The 16,360-nt window shown below is 39.7% G+C and overlaps 1 protein-coding gene across 2 annotated transcripts in view; it reads left to right on the forward strand.

Moving 5' to 3' along the window:
- The first annotated feature begins 1,808 nt into the window (after window positions 1–1,808).
- Window positions 1,809–16,360, forward strand: part of SMIM14 (small integral membrane protein 14) — a 59,828-nt gene continuing 45,276 nt past the window's right edge. Inside the window, exon 1 of one of the 2 annotated variants that reach the window (XM_001497935.5) lies at window positions 1,809–2,286. The gene's annotated coding sequence lies outside the window, so the exon portion shown is untranslated. The remainder of the gene's footprint in view (window positions 2,287–16,360) is intronic. The other variant, XR_011437631.1, reaches the window with a different exon arrangement.

Raw genomic sequence — 16,360 nt, forward strand, 5'->3', positions numbered from 1 at the left:
CCAGCATTGCAGGATCAGCCCAATCAAGGTAGTTCACTTATATGGCTTGCAAGTTGGTGGGCTGTTGGTAAAGGCTTTTGTTCCTTTCCACATGGGCCTCTTTGTGCGGCTGCTTGAGTGGACTAGCTTCCCACAGAGCAAGCAATCCAAGATAATGAGCTGGAAAGCTGCACTCAGTGCCTTTATGACCTAGCCGCAGAAGTCACACACCTTCTGCCAAACACAGTAGCCCTGTTTCAAATGGCTGGGGGAGACTACATTTCCAGAGGTGAGAATTATTGGGGGTTATCTTAGAAGCTAGCTACCAAGGATTCTTCTTTTTTTTTTTTGAGGAAGATTAGCCCTGAGCTAACATCTGCTGCCAATCCTCCTCGTTTTGCTGAGGAAGATTGGCCCTGAACTAACACCTGTGCCCATCTTCCTCCACTCTATATGTGGGATGCCTGCCACAGCATGGCTTGCCAAGCAGTGCCATGTCCGCACCCGGTATCTGAACCAGTGAACCCCAGGCCGCCTGAGCAGAATGTGTGAACTTAACCGCTGTGCCACTGGGCTGGCCCCCCAAGGATTCTAACACCTTGATTTTCCTACAGTTTACTTTATAAAGCAGTTTCTGACAAGTTTGCAACAACCCATAAGAAGTCTAGTTTTGTACCATACTGTTCTCTTAAACCCAGCTGTGTTCTCAAACACATGTGTACATGGGTGCACTCAAGCATACAAGGCTTTCTGTTCCACAAATTAAAGTTCCACAGAGTAAAGACCCTCTGCTACAGGATCAGCCCACGAACTTCACTGGGGCGCTAGATTCCACCTCAAGATCTCTGAATTTGAGTAAAGAGTTCAAGATTGCAGATTAAGGGCCAAGAAGCTTCACTTCTATCTACTTGTAATCTCTGTTAATTAACTAGGAAACTTTTGAGTTTTACCAGAAACCTTTAATTTTCTAGAAACCTTCACCTGTGTTCAATATCCACTTTAATTAAAAAGCTCCTGCAACGTTAGCTCAGGGTGAATCTTTCCCAGCAAAAAAAGCAAAAACTCTTGTAGATTATACTAATTTGCTGCAGATGACTCAGCTAGTTGAGGTAATTAACCAGATAGCTGAGGTAGAAGTCCAGGTTGGGTGAAAAGGTCACCAAGTGAGCATCAGGCAGAGTTTCTTACAGCTAACTTTCACCTCTCCTGCAGGATAGGCAAAGAGGCACCTTTGTGAAATCCCTGTTTGGAGCTCACACTTTTATTTTACCACTGCTCCCGTCTTAATGACAATTTGTCAATTCATGAACCTAAGAAAAGAGAGTAGCCCTAAGTTTTGCCAAATTGGGGAATTTCCCGAGCCCCAAAAGTTTAGCAGGGAGAGTAAGGAGGCCAGAATGGGAGAGTAGGAAGCACCAACCTAAACTAAAAAGGAGCCAAGTTCTTACCCCACAAACAGTATTCCAGCCCCTAAGGTCAAAGCAACAAGGGCCTGAGCTGGTTGCCTAAAACAGCTTTCCCCTCCGGTCCCTAATATCTCCCGACCAGCAAGTCATCTTCGGTGGCATATTCCCTTTGTTATTCCTCTTGAGCTTAATTTTAGCCAGCTGTCCAAGTGCAAAAATGTTAAGCAGGGTAAAGGGGACCAATAACTGTCATATTTGGCGTACTTTTGCACACAAGGCTAAACCCCTGAGCTCCAATTTTCACCTGGGACAGGGTGATCAAAACCACAATCTCTAGGGGTCCTCTGCCTCGCAGACGTCAAGCTGCGCCCACCTCTCCCTCTACCCCGGCTATCCTAAAGACGCGGGTCAATGAAAGCCATCAGCGCAGGCCAAAGGGAGGCCTACAGCAGAAGACACTGCCCAGCGCAGACGAAACAGAGGCTACGTGGGCCAGCTCCACCTCACAGCGCGCGGCCCCACCCCTCCCGACCGGAACTGCAATCTCCGTGCTCCGCGCCCCCACGAAGAAAGAGCGTGACACACGCGCCCGCCCCGCCTCCCCGGACGCACTGGGCAGGCGCGGGGCGCGCGCATGCTCGGCGGGCGGGCCGCTGGGGTGTCCAGCTGCTGCTATCTGTTGCGCCGCCGCCCGCGGGAGCCGGCAGATCCGGGTCTAGTGGCTAAGAGTGACGTGGTCAGTCGAATCAAAACAGAGGAGGGGAGGAAGCCGGCGGCTGGCAGCAGCGGCGGCAGCGGCGTCCCGGGCAGCCGCAGGGTTCCGGAAGCTCCAGGCGGTCTTTCTGCCGAGCCTTGGTCCCGGCCCCCATCCTCCCCGCCCCGTCGGTTGTTGTCTGGGCGGGTGAGTGTCTCCCCTTCTCCCACCGCCGTTCGCCGGCCCACCTTCCCCTCACCCCGCTTTTTCCTGGGGGTTCCTCAGGCTCTCGGGGACTGCGGAGGCTGCGGCAGAGCGGGGCTGCTTCTCGGCTCGGTGGTTCCCCGGCCGGGCTGGCGGCTCTGCCCCCGGGGAAGCCCGCTGCTTCCGAGCCTGCGCCCCTCTTTGAAGAGCGAGGCAGAGAGCCTGCAGTTTGGCTTTCTCTACAGGAAGCCGGAGTCGGGGCTTGGCAGGAAAGTGGACGGTAGCCACGGGCGGTTTTATTTTTAGGGCCAGACAGTCAACTTGGGTGGAGGCGTATGATGGAGTAAAAAGAAGAGAGAGAAAGTCGTAGCTGGAAGGAAAACCCCACAAAGCCTGAAACCCGCTCTTGTATCATTTACGTCTGTTCCTCGGTCCTTTCTGGGTTTGGTGAAGTCACTAGGATGCGTCCTTTGTTGTGATTGATGAGACAGGAAAGCTGCCATCCAGAAAGCGGGTGCTTTTTAGCCCTTACTGTGTTGCGAATTTAAAGGATTCCCTTTTTCTGTTTGTTCAGTCAGCGGAACCAGAGCTGACAGTAAAGAGGTAGCACCCTTTATTGGAACAGATAACGTGCGAAGAACTGGTTACCGGAGTACCTGAAGACCCATGTTGCCGTTTAAAGCCCAAGTTTCCAAAGTGGCTGCTTCTCTGTGTGTGAGGATTTTGGCCAGGGTGATGTTTGTTAGCTGTAGAGAGTCGGGGGGATGCTTTCAGTTGTCCCAATTTGCAAAATCGTCGAAGCTGGGGCCTTAATGGGAGAATGTCTTGGTTTTGCATCAAGACAGTCGGATGAGCCTCATGCACGTAATACCTGTGTGTGTTGCAGAGTCCTTCCACTCGTTTGCGTGATTGTCAATTATTGTGTATGTCGGCAGCTAAACGTGCAGTAGCTTGGACGGCGTAAAACCTTTCTAGCGTTTTAGTCTTGAGACCCTCAGGAGGCGTTCTCGCTGCCCACTTCTGTGGACGATGCCGGAAGCCCGTGTTCCCTTCCACTTCAGGTGACTGGCCACGCAGATGCCTCTGGTGTCGCCTGCCCCGAGCCCCGCCGCCTTCCCCGCCCTCGGCAGCACGAAGGAGACCAAAAGACCAAACCTCCTCCTTGTCCTAACTTGGTTTTAAGAAAGAACATTTTTTCCCCCAAAAAAACTCATTAATTGAGGTGTTTCTTTAGTAAACGGCAAGAAAGAAAAAGAGAAGTATGTGCTAATTATTGCCCCTTATCAAATGCAGGAAGAGTTTTTATGAGTTTAGACTATTCCCTCGAAGGGTATGTCCTTATGTGGCATGAAATGGACCTCTTCTTCACAAATTTCTTCCTCCTGGGTGTGCCATTGAAGTCTTTTTTTCTTAATACCACAGTTGGAATCCTCCTGCTTGAGATAAATGAGATTATGATTTCTTGAGGTTCTTCCTTTTTTTTTTTTTTAACCTTTTAATGTTAAGCTATAACTGAATATTTTTGCTTATGTAAAATAATTTGTGATGATTGGTGAAAATATTGGTTAAAGCAGATAAGCAAGAGAAAATAAGTCATTGATATTCCTGCCATCCAAAAATCAGCAAAATGTTAGCAGTGCTGTATGTCCTTCTGGCCTTTTTTCCATTTATATATTTTATGTAGAAATGGTCTCATATCGTATATGCTTTTCTGTAACGAGCTCTTTCACATAGTAGTACTTCTCTTTTTGAGTAACAAAATTTAAATTTTTGCAGATATGAACTTTTGGGCCTTAATTTTTAGGGAATATTCACTGTATGTTTGTCAAACCATAGTGATTAAACTTGTGGTTTTAAAAGATTTCCTCCCAAGTCTATGTGATGATATTGTAAGGTTTAAGAAATTAATATGCATTGTGTGGCAAAGTAAGACTTTGCTTGTTTAACTTTTGGGAAAGCAGGCCCAGAATAGCCTGAGTTGACAATCTGGAAGTTTACAAAGTATTTGCTAATTTAGTGATTTGATTCAGGTAGAAGTTTAGTTTTGTTCTGTAGCTACACTATGCTCCAAATGCTGACGAGCTGTCCAGGCCTCTGGCAGTAAGGTCCTGAAAGATTTTACTTTATGAATCATGTGCTGCTTTATTAACATTGAGTCTTGAATGTGTGCCCACTTAGTCCAGTGCTTTATCAGTGGTGCCAAAAGAGAAGGAAATGTCCGCTTGACCTCAACTTCAAAGGTTCAGTACCTGCTATGAAATATCCTAAATATGCTGATAACCCACTTGGGTCCATTAGTCATAAACTTACCTAAAACCTTTAAATCTCTATTTTCATTCTGTATCTCTTGAGTAATTAGTCCTAGAAGCTTACAACTCATTATGTGACTTAGTTCTTTTTCTTTGATTTGCCTTAAATTATAGTGTTCAATATATATACTACGTCTCTCCACTTCTTCCCATCCCTAATGCCACCACCTTTACCAACTATCACTGTGTCTCACCTGGCCTACTGCCATAACCTCCTGGTCTCCCTGCTTCCACTTTGACTTTTTACGGTGCTTTCCCCTTAGCACAGCCTAAGAGATCCTTTAAAATGTTAATCAGTGTATGTCACCCTTTTCTTGAAAGCCTCCCATCGCATTCAGAAGAAAATCCAGACTCCTTACCAAGGCTTGCCAAGCACTCCGTGTTTTGGCACTGCCTTCCTCTCTCATCTCACCTTGTATCCCTCTTCCTAGATCAGTACCCTGGAGCCTGGCCATGTGAATTTCTTCCTGGGTTCCAGCCCCACTAGCATGACTTCTGGAACCTCCCAGGCTTGCTCCTGCCTCAGAGCATTTGCACTTGCAGAACCCTTCAAGCCAGTGCTGGCTTCACTACTCTTCTCCCAGATCTCACTGTGGCTGATTCCATCGTGCCATTCAGGTCTCAGTTCAGATGTTGCCTCTTCAAGGAGATTGCCCCCCAATTCTCTCTCCATTCTCTTTTATTTTCTTCTTAACATTTATCACCGTATGGAATGTCCTTATTTTTTATGTATTCTGTCTCCTGCCCTATAAACTAAACTGAAAATTTGTCCTGTTCATTGCATAGTAGGTACTCAAGGAATGTTGGTTGAATGAATGAACTTGGTGAACATGTCTTTATTCCTCTTGAATTTACTAATTTACACCAGTTCTTTCTGTTGCAGAATCCTAGTTTTTTCAGCTGCTTTTTATAGTGCATTGCCTTGATTCTCTTACTTGATGTTTGGGCCAGAAAAAGGCCACATTCTACTTTAGACCTAAAGAATTAATCCCTGGGAGAAATGGGTTCCAGGAATCTACATATTCAGTAAGACCTTCAGGTGATTTTAATGCACATCAAAGTGTGAGAATGTCTTACTATTTTAATGGCTTTCCTCTGGGAGATTACTTCTTGCTTTGTAGTAGTAATGATAGATGTCATTTTGGGGAATCCTGTGTCAGGTACTGTGCTTAAAAACTCTTACATGTTTTTCATTTAACTGTAGAGCAACTCAGATGTAGGTATTCCTACTCCCATTTTACAAATGAAGGAGCTCAGACAGTCAGTGTCAGAAAATTGGATTGGAACTCGTCTCTTTTCTTAATCACTGTACCCTACTGCCTCTGAACTACAGTGTTTAGAACTGTACACAGTACTTTGATTTTGATAGGCCGTGTTTTTGTTAAGGGCAAGATAGTGTTTTCTGTCCCATTTCCGGTCCTATCTTTAATGAAGTCCATTGTTTTGTTGACCTTTTTGCCTGAAGTTGTGAGCTGGGAAATGACCTCAAGAAACATTCTGCAAAGACTTCTAGGTCTTCTTACTTTGTTGTATTGAGTGCTCAGAGCCTATCAGGCTTAAAGTAAATTTGGAGTATTCTCTCCTTCCTGTGCCTTACCTTGCATTCCACATACCAAAAACCCATCTATCATTTTCTGCCTGCTTGTACAGTCATTTGAATTCTTCCTACATTTTCTCCATTGATTTGAGTGTTTTACTATTTGGATACCACTGGATCATCATAAACTGAATAGATTTCTCACTGCAAGACCCCTTTCCAAATGAGTTAAAAAAATGTTAAATTTGATTGATGCATTGATTTGGGGGGGGGGGGGGCGTGTGGGTGGGGACTTAATCCAGTGAAAGACTGGTTGTCTTTACTCTCTTCCTAGCCTTTAAGCCTGACTGTGTTTATCTGTGGAGGCTCAGGTCACACATGACCTTACCAGAGCTCTCTCCTAACCCGCCTCAGGCTTCTGTGAATAGCCACGTGTACCTCCCGTCTCTTCACCTTCCATATTTAATTGTCTGTGGCTGTCTTGCCTATTTGATTGGGAAGCCCATGAGGTCAGGGAGGACCAATTAGGCAATCAGTAGGCTTGTTGACAGAATAAATAAATGAAGAAAAATCTCAACTTTAATTTGTATTTGTTAAAAAAAAAGTACATTGCTAAAAAGAATTATTTGTAATAATCGTTTTTATATAATTTAATAAGACTTAGAATAAAAACTTCAACACAAGACCCTAAATTGCTGATGATAAATAGTGATATATTAGTATATGGGTTGTAAAGATTTTGCTGAAAATTAAGCACTCTTTATTACATTGTGGCTTTAAGGATATTTTTAAAGTTGTAAAACTTAGTTACCACCACAGGCTTATAAGTAAAGATATTCTTTTGGTACGTCTGTGCATATTCATGTTTTGGCCCACACAACAAATACTAACCATGTGAATGGTTGCTCCTGTAGTTGGGTAAAGAACAGTTTGGGCACTTTCAAAGCTATTTTGAAAGAGTGCTGGAAATTATTTGAGTTGAAATGAAAAAACAATTACCTGCCTGAATAGCAACAGTAATGGCATTTACTGTTTATGGAGTATGTATGCCAGTCCCTTGACCTCCTTTGCATACTTGATGTTTAGCTGACACATCAGCCCTCCATGTCAAATATTGTTATCCCTGATTTACACTGGAGGAAACAGGTTCTGGTTAGTTAGGTTAAGTTGCCCAAGGTAAAGCCAACTAGTACTGTTGGGATTCAAGCCCAATTTTCCCTTGACTCAAAGCTCATGTCCTTTCTAATACAACAGTGTGGACTAGTCTTTTTGTCCTACAGAATCATGAAGGTTGTAATAAGTGAATCTACTTATTTTAGGTTTTAGGTGAGAATATTCTAGTAGAACTACTTTCACGAATTGTTTTGTTCTGTTTAAACCTAAATTGGGTATACATTTCTAATAGCCCCTCTTTTTTTTAAGCACAAGACTTGTTTGTTATTGAAAAGCTGCAAAGGATAGTAATATATAAGGCCAACAACAGTCTGTAATCTCTCATTCAGAAGTCCTCTCTGTACATGTATTTCCTTCCAGTATTTTATTTTTTAGTTCATCTTTGTTGTAAATGAGATGTAATACCCACATAAGCTTGTATCCTTATTTTTTTCCTTGGTTTAATGTAATGAGCTTTTCACTATGGCCTTAGAAACTCCCCAAACTTGATTTTAATTGGCTACATTTTATGAGATACTTTGAGTAAACTGATTTACTCAAAGTTCTCATGTAATGTGGGCATGAATGTAGTATCCAGTTTCGCCATTAGAAATAACGTTGTAACGAACCATGACTTTAAATAGTTGACCCAAGCTCCGAATAATTAGAGCCATCAGTCTAATTATTTAAAAAAAAATCATATTTAAGACATTTTTATGATTTGAAGTGTAGTGATTTTAATCATAATTCAGCAGGCATACACAGCATACACACACTTGCAATGCCTAGAAAATTTACCTGAAAGTTTTTAATAGAAGTTGCCTCTGAGGAGAGGAGAGTACCTTTTACTTTTGTGGTTTTTTTTTAACCTTTCTGTATTTGAATTTTAAACTGTAAATGTGTAGTGCTTTTAAAATAAAAAGTTTCAGCTCCTTGGAAAAGTATATATTTTTCTAAACTAAAACCAATTTGGGGGTGAATAGTAGGGTTTATATTTATTACATTTTAAACTTCAGTGCTTTTTTTTGGAGAAAGTTACATTCTCGTTGCTTATTTTCATATTGAATTTTCATTTCCTTTTTTTAAATTTAGGTCAAAGCACAGATGGGAGTCTTATCTTTATTAAAATGCAGAATGAAACTGGTTTTTGCTTGACTGCGCTCATTGACAAATATTACAGGTGCAGCATTTTCAAAATTTAACAGCTAACAAAGGTGCTTCAAATCAAGTTAGGGATGCAGTAAGCATCTTCATGGTATATGAACCAGAGGTCAGTGTTCTGGCCGCTATCTTGTTTTATCTTACAACATTCTTTTAAAAAAGCAAGTTAATTTTTTCCATAGTATGTATTTTGTTGCTTTGTTACTGTTAGCAAAGGTAATGTAGAAGAAACTGACTTGCGTGAAATTTTTAAGACTTTTAAAAACATCTGTGGTGTTTTATTCAAGTTTTATTTTTTAATGACATTGCTTTCTTTATCTCAGTGGTTCTAAGCATTTTTCCTGTCATCATGAATGTCGTTACGTGCATCTGTGTGTAGACATTCATCTTGGTTGTGGCATGGATGAGAGAGAGGCTGCGAGTTACATGAGCTGGGAGAGTCGTAGCTGGAACTCCTTTCTGCTCAAAAAATTGTGTAGGCGAGCAAGTGAATGAGTGATACTGAGAAAAAGTCTTGATTCCTCTCTCATTTACGTGAATGATAGAAATCATTCACATACTTGTGACATTACTTGTGATGTACCTCACAATTTTAGAACATACTAGTATTTTGTAATACAGCTGTTGAAAACTGCTTTCTTAACATTTATGAGTAACTTATATTCACTATGATTTGGGATCACCTAGTATGGAATTTTTATATGTTCTATTGAATTTTTCTGTTTCTAACTTGTGAAAAACAGCCTTTTTTCCTGCGTTTGAAATTTTTTGTTCAGAATGTGACTAATAAGTACTCTCATAGAAATTTTAGAAAACATTTTCAGAATATGAAACTTTTGGTTATGGTGTTGAATATAAACAGATGATTCAGTTGAGAACCTTTTCTTTTTTTGACCATTTATAATGAATTTTACCCCTGGACCTTGAGAGACTCTTTGGGATCATACAAGAGTAAGGAACAGCCAGGGAAGGACAGGAAATTCGTAGGTGAGGGACCAAGATTCACAACAGAAGACTTCTTTCTTCTCTTTCGCTTTTATGCAGAAGAGTGATAGCTGAGCCCCAGGGGAGTAAAAACACTCCAGGGCAGTATACTGAGAGGTTGGGCTGAGGGTTGAGGATACATTTCAAATGTAAGGGCTTAAAGTTGAATTGGCCCAGAGTACTTTACAGTTTATAAAGCACTCTTACAAATTCTCACTTGATCCTCAAAACAACCTTTGAAAATGACTAGTTCCAGTTATCACTCCTGTTTTATAGATAGAGAAACTAAAGTCACAGAGAGGCTAATTTACCCATTTCTCAGTGGTGCTATAACATGAATCATTTATCTAGGATATATTCTTTCTGCTGTCCCATGATGTTTTAGCAAGTGTTGGCTAAGATGATTCCTAGAATACAATGAAATATAGGTAAGCAAAAAAAAGGGTCACTGAGGAAGGAGAAGGTAATATCTGAGACGTAGGAAAATACGGTCATGTTAACTAAGAATTTCCAGAACAGTGGTGGCAGCTGAGGGGTGGTCCTTAACAGAGTCCTGTGCTGCAGAGACATGGAAGAATTAAGGAGATAAATTCTTGATGACCTTAAAGAGTTAAGCTTTTAATAGCAATGGGATAGAAGGTTAAGGAGAGAAGTAGTTCTTTTCTTTGATTTTGAGCTTTCTTGAGAGAGGTTATCACAGAAGTCATTTGTCTGTGACATTTATTTTGGCTGTTAATTATATACTGGCATGTAATTATATTATTATTATATGAATTAATTATAATTAATTATTAACTGGAGTGCAAGCTCTTGGTGGTAGGGGCTGCCTTTTATTTCGTCTGTATTCCCCTCTGAACACTTCTGCCAGTTACTTAGTCCCCTGAGGACGTGTTAGCTATATCCTTCTTAGGAAAGGAGAAGTGAGAGAAGACGTGGGCATGAATCCTACCTCTGCTGTCTGACTTTGGGTATCACTGAAGCTCTCTGGGCCTCAGTTCTTTCCTCTTTTAATTGGTGGGTGAGAACTGCTACATCCCCAAAGTTTTGATAGTACCACTTGTGAAGTTGTGATTTGTTGAATATGAATAAATGAAGACTTGGCATCCTCTAATTTTTACCTGATCTATATAGTGATATCTTGCACAAGCTTCCTCGTCACACTGACCTTGTTTCTTCTATATATTCTCATTCCACTCTATGGAAAATAAACATTTTGTTGTCATTCGATCTAGCCTGCTCTAGTCTCTTCCTTTTGAATAGTATACCCTCTGAAGGAGTGTCTTTAAGCTTTTTGTTACGCTGTAAAAATATTTTATAAGAATTTCAGAGGTAGTTTTTATTATGTTTTATAAATAGCTACTTCTAGATGGAACTATATAGGGTCACCTTTATTGGATCAGTATAGGGAGTATTAAAGGGAGTTTGTAGCTATAATTGCTTTAATTTTAAAAATTTCATGGGGGGCTGGCCCGGTGGCACAGCGGTTAAGTTCACATGTTCCGCTTCTTGGCGGCCCAGGGTTCGCTGGTTTGGATCCCAGGTGCGGACATGACACCGCTTGGCAAAAGCCATGCTGTGGTAGGCATCCCACGTATAAAGTAGAGGAAGATGGGCATGGATGTTAGCTCAGGGACAGTCTTGCTCAGCAAAAAAAGAGGAAGATTGGCAGTAGTTAGCTCAGGGCTAATCTTCCTTAAAAAAAAAAAATTTGTCATGATAGGAGCCGGCCTAGTGGTGGAGTGGTTGTCTTCATGTGCTCTTCTTTGGCAGCCTGGGGTTCGCAGGTTCGGATCCTGGGCGCAGACCTAGCACCGCTTGTCAAACCATGCTGTGGTGGCATGCCACGTAAAATAGAGGAAGACTGGCACGGATGTTAGCTCAATGACCATGTTCCTCAAGCAAAAAGAGGAAGATTGACAACAGGTGTTAGCTCGGGAAGTTGTCATTATAGAATTCAGAGAGTCTTAACTCCAAAGCACAGAGAATTGTGATATTTGGGTATATAATGGGGTTTATTTCAACATTTACATTTTTAAAGTGTCTTTGACTTCTCCCAGGCATAGCTTTAGCACAGTTTTTAACAAATAATGATTGACTGATTTGAACTTGAGGCTGTGTCCTTTACTCACCTGCTTCTTATCAGAGATGCAAATATAGTTTAAGAGAAAAGGATGTCATTATTAAGAAGTAATAGGAAGTCAGTTGATAGTTATCTAATTTCTCTACTGCTCTAAAGTTGTCTTTATAAGAGTGAAACAAATGTAACTAGCATGATTGGTCATATCTGACAGATGTGGAATGAGGCCTGGTCAGGAATTTACATTGTAACTTCCTGTCCAACGTCTGTCCCATACTGGGTGTGTGATCATGTCCAAATTGCTAGCTTATCTAAACCTATTATCCTCATTTTAAAACAGGAATAATTTTGCTGCTTTGACTTTGTTAGAAAAGCTGTTGTTAGGATATGAAAGTAGTTAGTAAAGCTACAGGCAAATATAAACTATTATTAGGTATGGCGATGCTTGATTGAGATCCGTTTCTGACAAAAGAATAAAGCAAGTGAATATGTTGCAAAAAAGTACTGTATATGAGTGAATTTGAAAACCTTATTACAGCGAGATGTTAGGTCATCTGGTAAAAGTAATCCCAACTACTAATTGTAGTATATTAGTGTGTAGTATAATAATGATAGTATTACTGGAATTGATAGACAAATATTTTGTTCTCCTTGTGTAATATGAAAGGTAGCCAGAATTTTGGGATATCTCTGCTCATTTGATCAATCTTCTAATTGGCTACTGGATAAAAACTTGGAGGCAGAAAGCTCTCTAGAAAAAAATTATTTTTAGCAGTGAGTAGTTACCTCTGTGATATAATTGGGAATGAGGTTAAAAATAGGGTAGAGAGCAAACTCAAGTGTAGCCTCCCTGAATGTCCTGGGGGCAATTCCAGCAGTTTCTGGCATTTGTTTCCCTTTCTTGGTTTTATAACTTTGGAGCTTTAATCAATAGAATTGGTGCTTTTTAGATAGAAAAGTATAGAATGCTTCTTCTGAGTTCCCCATTTCGTTGATCAGCATCTCTATTTTCTGTCTTATAAAAACAAATTGTATGCGTTCTAAATTGTTACTTTGTATTTTACTCTTGCTGTGGGTTTTTATTTTTATTTAAGTGAAAAGAATTTTGATATCATTCTTGATCACTGTAAAGATTTGGCTGGCTATTTGAAAAGGTGATTTCATCATAAATCACCTTCGTAAAATCACGTTAGAAACAGTTTTCATCCTCTGACCTCGAATCGGCCTTGGTTATCTTTACTTTCTCAAGAAGAGCCTTATGTTTACATGGGGGGGAAGCGAGGAGTTTTTGTTTTGTTTTTCTATAAAAATGTATTTTTAAAAAAGTAGTTCTGAAATTTTTAGTACTAAACAGTAGAATAATATAATGAATCTACGTGTACCCATCAAGTGGCTTAAACAGTTATTCAGCTCAGGGCTGTTTTATTTTGTCTATACCTCCTCCTCTGCAGGATTATTTTCACTTAGATCCCAGGCATTATATCTCTCTAACTGAAAATACTTAGTGGGATCTCTCAGAGATAAGGACTCTTTTTAGATGTGATAATTAACGTAGTTATGTTTAAAAAAATTAATAATTCCTAAATATCATTTAATCCGTTGCGTTCAAAGTTCCTGGTTGTTCCATAAGTCTCCTTTTATTAGGTTTGTTTGAATAGGATTCAGACAAGGTCTTATGCAAGGCATTTCATTGATATCTCTTAAATCTCTTAAACTGTAACCATATCCTTGCCATGTCTTTGTTTTATTTATTTACTTTTTGCCATTTATTTATTAAATTCTTTATTAAAAAATCTGAGTTGGTTTTCCTGGATTTGGCTGCTGTATCCAAAATTTTTTTCCTACTTATAAGAGTTACAATATGATCATTATATGATATTTGAAAAATAAAATGTACAAAGTGAAAAGTAAAATCCTGTCACCCAGAGATAACCGATGTTAAAGTTTTGGTATGTTTTCTTTCAACTTTTTTGAGTATGTGTTTTCCTGTGCTTTTTAAACATGTGCATCTGCAATGCTCATTTTTATATCCTATTTAATATACTTTTATATCATGTTGTGATCATTTCCCAATGTCATTATGAAGGAAATTGAAACCTTTGGCTGCATAATACTTCACAGTATGTATCATAATTTAAACATTCTCTTTTAGCCAGACATTTAGATTATTCCAGTTTTTCACTATTATTAAGCTATGATAACCATCTTTGTACATAAATCCTTGTATTTCACATTTTTTTTTATAGAACCGTAGAAGTAGAATTATTTAGAGCACATGGACATTTTTTAACTTCTGGATTTGTATTGCCATGTTATTAAGTTTGTAATCTCAAAGGCGATCTCCAGTTTAACAATCTGTTTGCATAGCCTCTGTGTTTAGGTCGTCTTTGCCAGCCATATTAGTGGAATATGTTTTTTTCTTAATTCTTTTGCTCTTTTAATTTTATTTGGGATTTTTTTTCCTTAGGCACACAGTCTTATATTGTAAATTTGTTGATATTTTTCATTGTATGTATCTTTAGGAAGTTCTTCCACAAGTATCAAATAAATATTCACCTAAATTGGCTTCTAGAATTACTGATGGGTTTATTTCTTTCTTAATCGCTAGCTGGTTTTCTTAGGGACGTTTATTAAAATATTGATTCCTTCATCACTTATTTGTGATTGAAGTTTTGATATATAAATGTAAATACATTTTATGGCTGATCAGAAAATTCTAGACAACGGATTGATTTCTTATTTACTGGGTTGTAATGTTATTTCTTATCCCTCTCCTCCCTCTGCCTTCTTTTTTCTGCTTGCCATCCAGCGTTGGTGTGCATTGAGATGTCTCATTCTGGATGTGCCTTGAGAAAACACCTGAAACAAAACTAGTCTAGTCCTCGTCTTTTTCCTTTTTCTTCTTGTTTTATGTGTATTTTTAAATGAATTTTAAAATGAATTTCCAATTGCCTTTATTTTAAACTGAATTTGACAAAACTTATATCCAGTTTGTGGTATATATACTATTGTGTCAGTGTTTTGATAATTGTTAAAACTTCCACCAGAGGGTGAGTAGGGGAGGGGACAGGTAAACTTCGAAAACTGATTTTGCAAAGAATGATTGATTACCTAAGGTTTAGGGCAAAGGCTGACTTTAGAAGTATCCATTGTATGGTCTGTTTATATGCTTGATCATTTCTCATTGGTGACAGGATTTGGTTCATTTTGTAACACATTTGCTTAGAGTTTAGAATCACTTTTATTATGTATTAACTCTAGTCAGCACATTCGGTGATGACAGACGGTCAGATAGAGGGTTAAGACAATTTGGCATGTTCAGTTCAACAGAAAATTGAGATGTAATTATTTGTCTTTAGAGCTAATAATTCTGGTAGGGGGAAGAACAAGAAGCTTACTTAAGTTATTCTTTAGAAAGTTAATAGTTTTTTAGTAGTTCAGAAGACACAGAATGGTGTATAGTGAAAAATTTCCTTACTACTTTTGTCCCCACACCACTTAGGTCCCCTTTCCAGAGGCAACCAATTATATAATTATTTTTAAATACTAAATTCTTAAGGTTTAGACCATTTGTAAACATCTCTCCATAGATAAAAATTTATCTTTCAGTTATTAATATGTGGGAGTTTTGGCGTCAACCTTTAGTATTTATTTTGGGTAGAGTCTTTTGTTTACATGTGTCTGTAAATGTTTACATATATTTACAAATTTACATACCCATATGTAAGTATGTAATTTGATTCAAAAAGTAACATGTAGTATAGAAGATTAGGAAAACAAAAAAGAAAAAACATCATGTCATGACCTTAACGGAACCAGTATAATCATTTTAATGTAGAATAGTTCTTCCCTAGGTTTAAATCCTGGGCATATAGTAATTCTGTATACTTTTTTCTCCTAACCACAAGAATTTCATATTGAAAATAGTGGATTTCTGACTCATTTCTTATGAGGGAAATGAATTTCTTAGTAATATTGCTCTTGGAAGCAGGAACAGGGAACGAACCTTTATTGAAGAAGGGAGGAAACTAGAGATTGGCAGAAGAATAGGGAGGTTAAATAAGGGTACATATTTTAATTCAGCCTTGAGAAAAATAAAGGAAAAATCAAGTTGCAGTAGTTCTGGATTCTTAGAACTGACTGCTTTCATTTCTTCGTCGTCATCCTCTTTTTTTGGTAGAGAATGGATCTGAGATGTGTAGAGGAGAAGCTGGCATTTTGTTATGTTCTTTTTTTTTTTTTCTGCTTTATTTCCCAAACCCCGCCCCCCGGTACATAGTTGTATATTTTAGTTGCAGGTTCTTCTAGTTGTGGGATGTGGGACGCCGCCTCAATGTGGCCTGACAAGCGGTGCCATGTCCGCGCCCAGGATCCAAACCCTGGGCTGCCGCAGCGGGAGCGCACTAACTTAACCACTTGGCCACAGAGCCGGCCCCTGTTATGTTCTGATGTGGGTAGCAGGGACGATTTTTTTCTAAAGGAAATGAAAGGAAAAGACCTTTCCAAGTCATGCATTCACTTGATGTTGGGACCACAATGGAGACAGGGCAGCAGGGGCCAGAGACTAAAAGTCATAAATGTAAAGGGATTGAATGATTGCATAGAAGGACAGCAATGCCTAATACATAGTAATCGGCCTCAAATCAAAATTAGTTTATAAGGAGCGAGCTCTGGTGGCCTAGTAGTTAAAGCTCAGTTCATTTCCCAGTCCAGGAACCACACCACCTGTCTGTCAGTTGCCATGCGTGGCAGTGGCTCACATAGAAGAACTCTGAGGACTTACAACTGGGATATACACCCATGCTCTGGGCTTTGGGGGTGTGTGGGGGGGGAGAGAGTGGGCTGGCCTGGTGGTGG

The sequence above is a fragment of the Equus caballus genome, chromosome 3, assembly GCF_041296265.1.
Source record: "Equus caballus isolate H_3958 breed thoroughbred chromosome 3, TB-T2T, whole genome shotgun sequence".
NCBI lineage: Eukaryota > Metazoa > Chordata > Mammalia > Perissodactyla > Equidae > Equus > Equus caballus.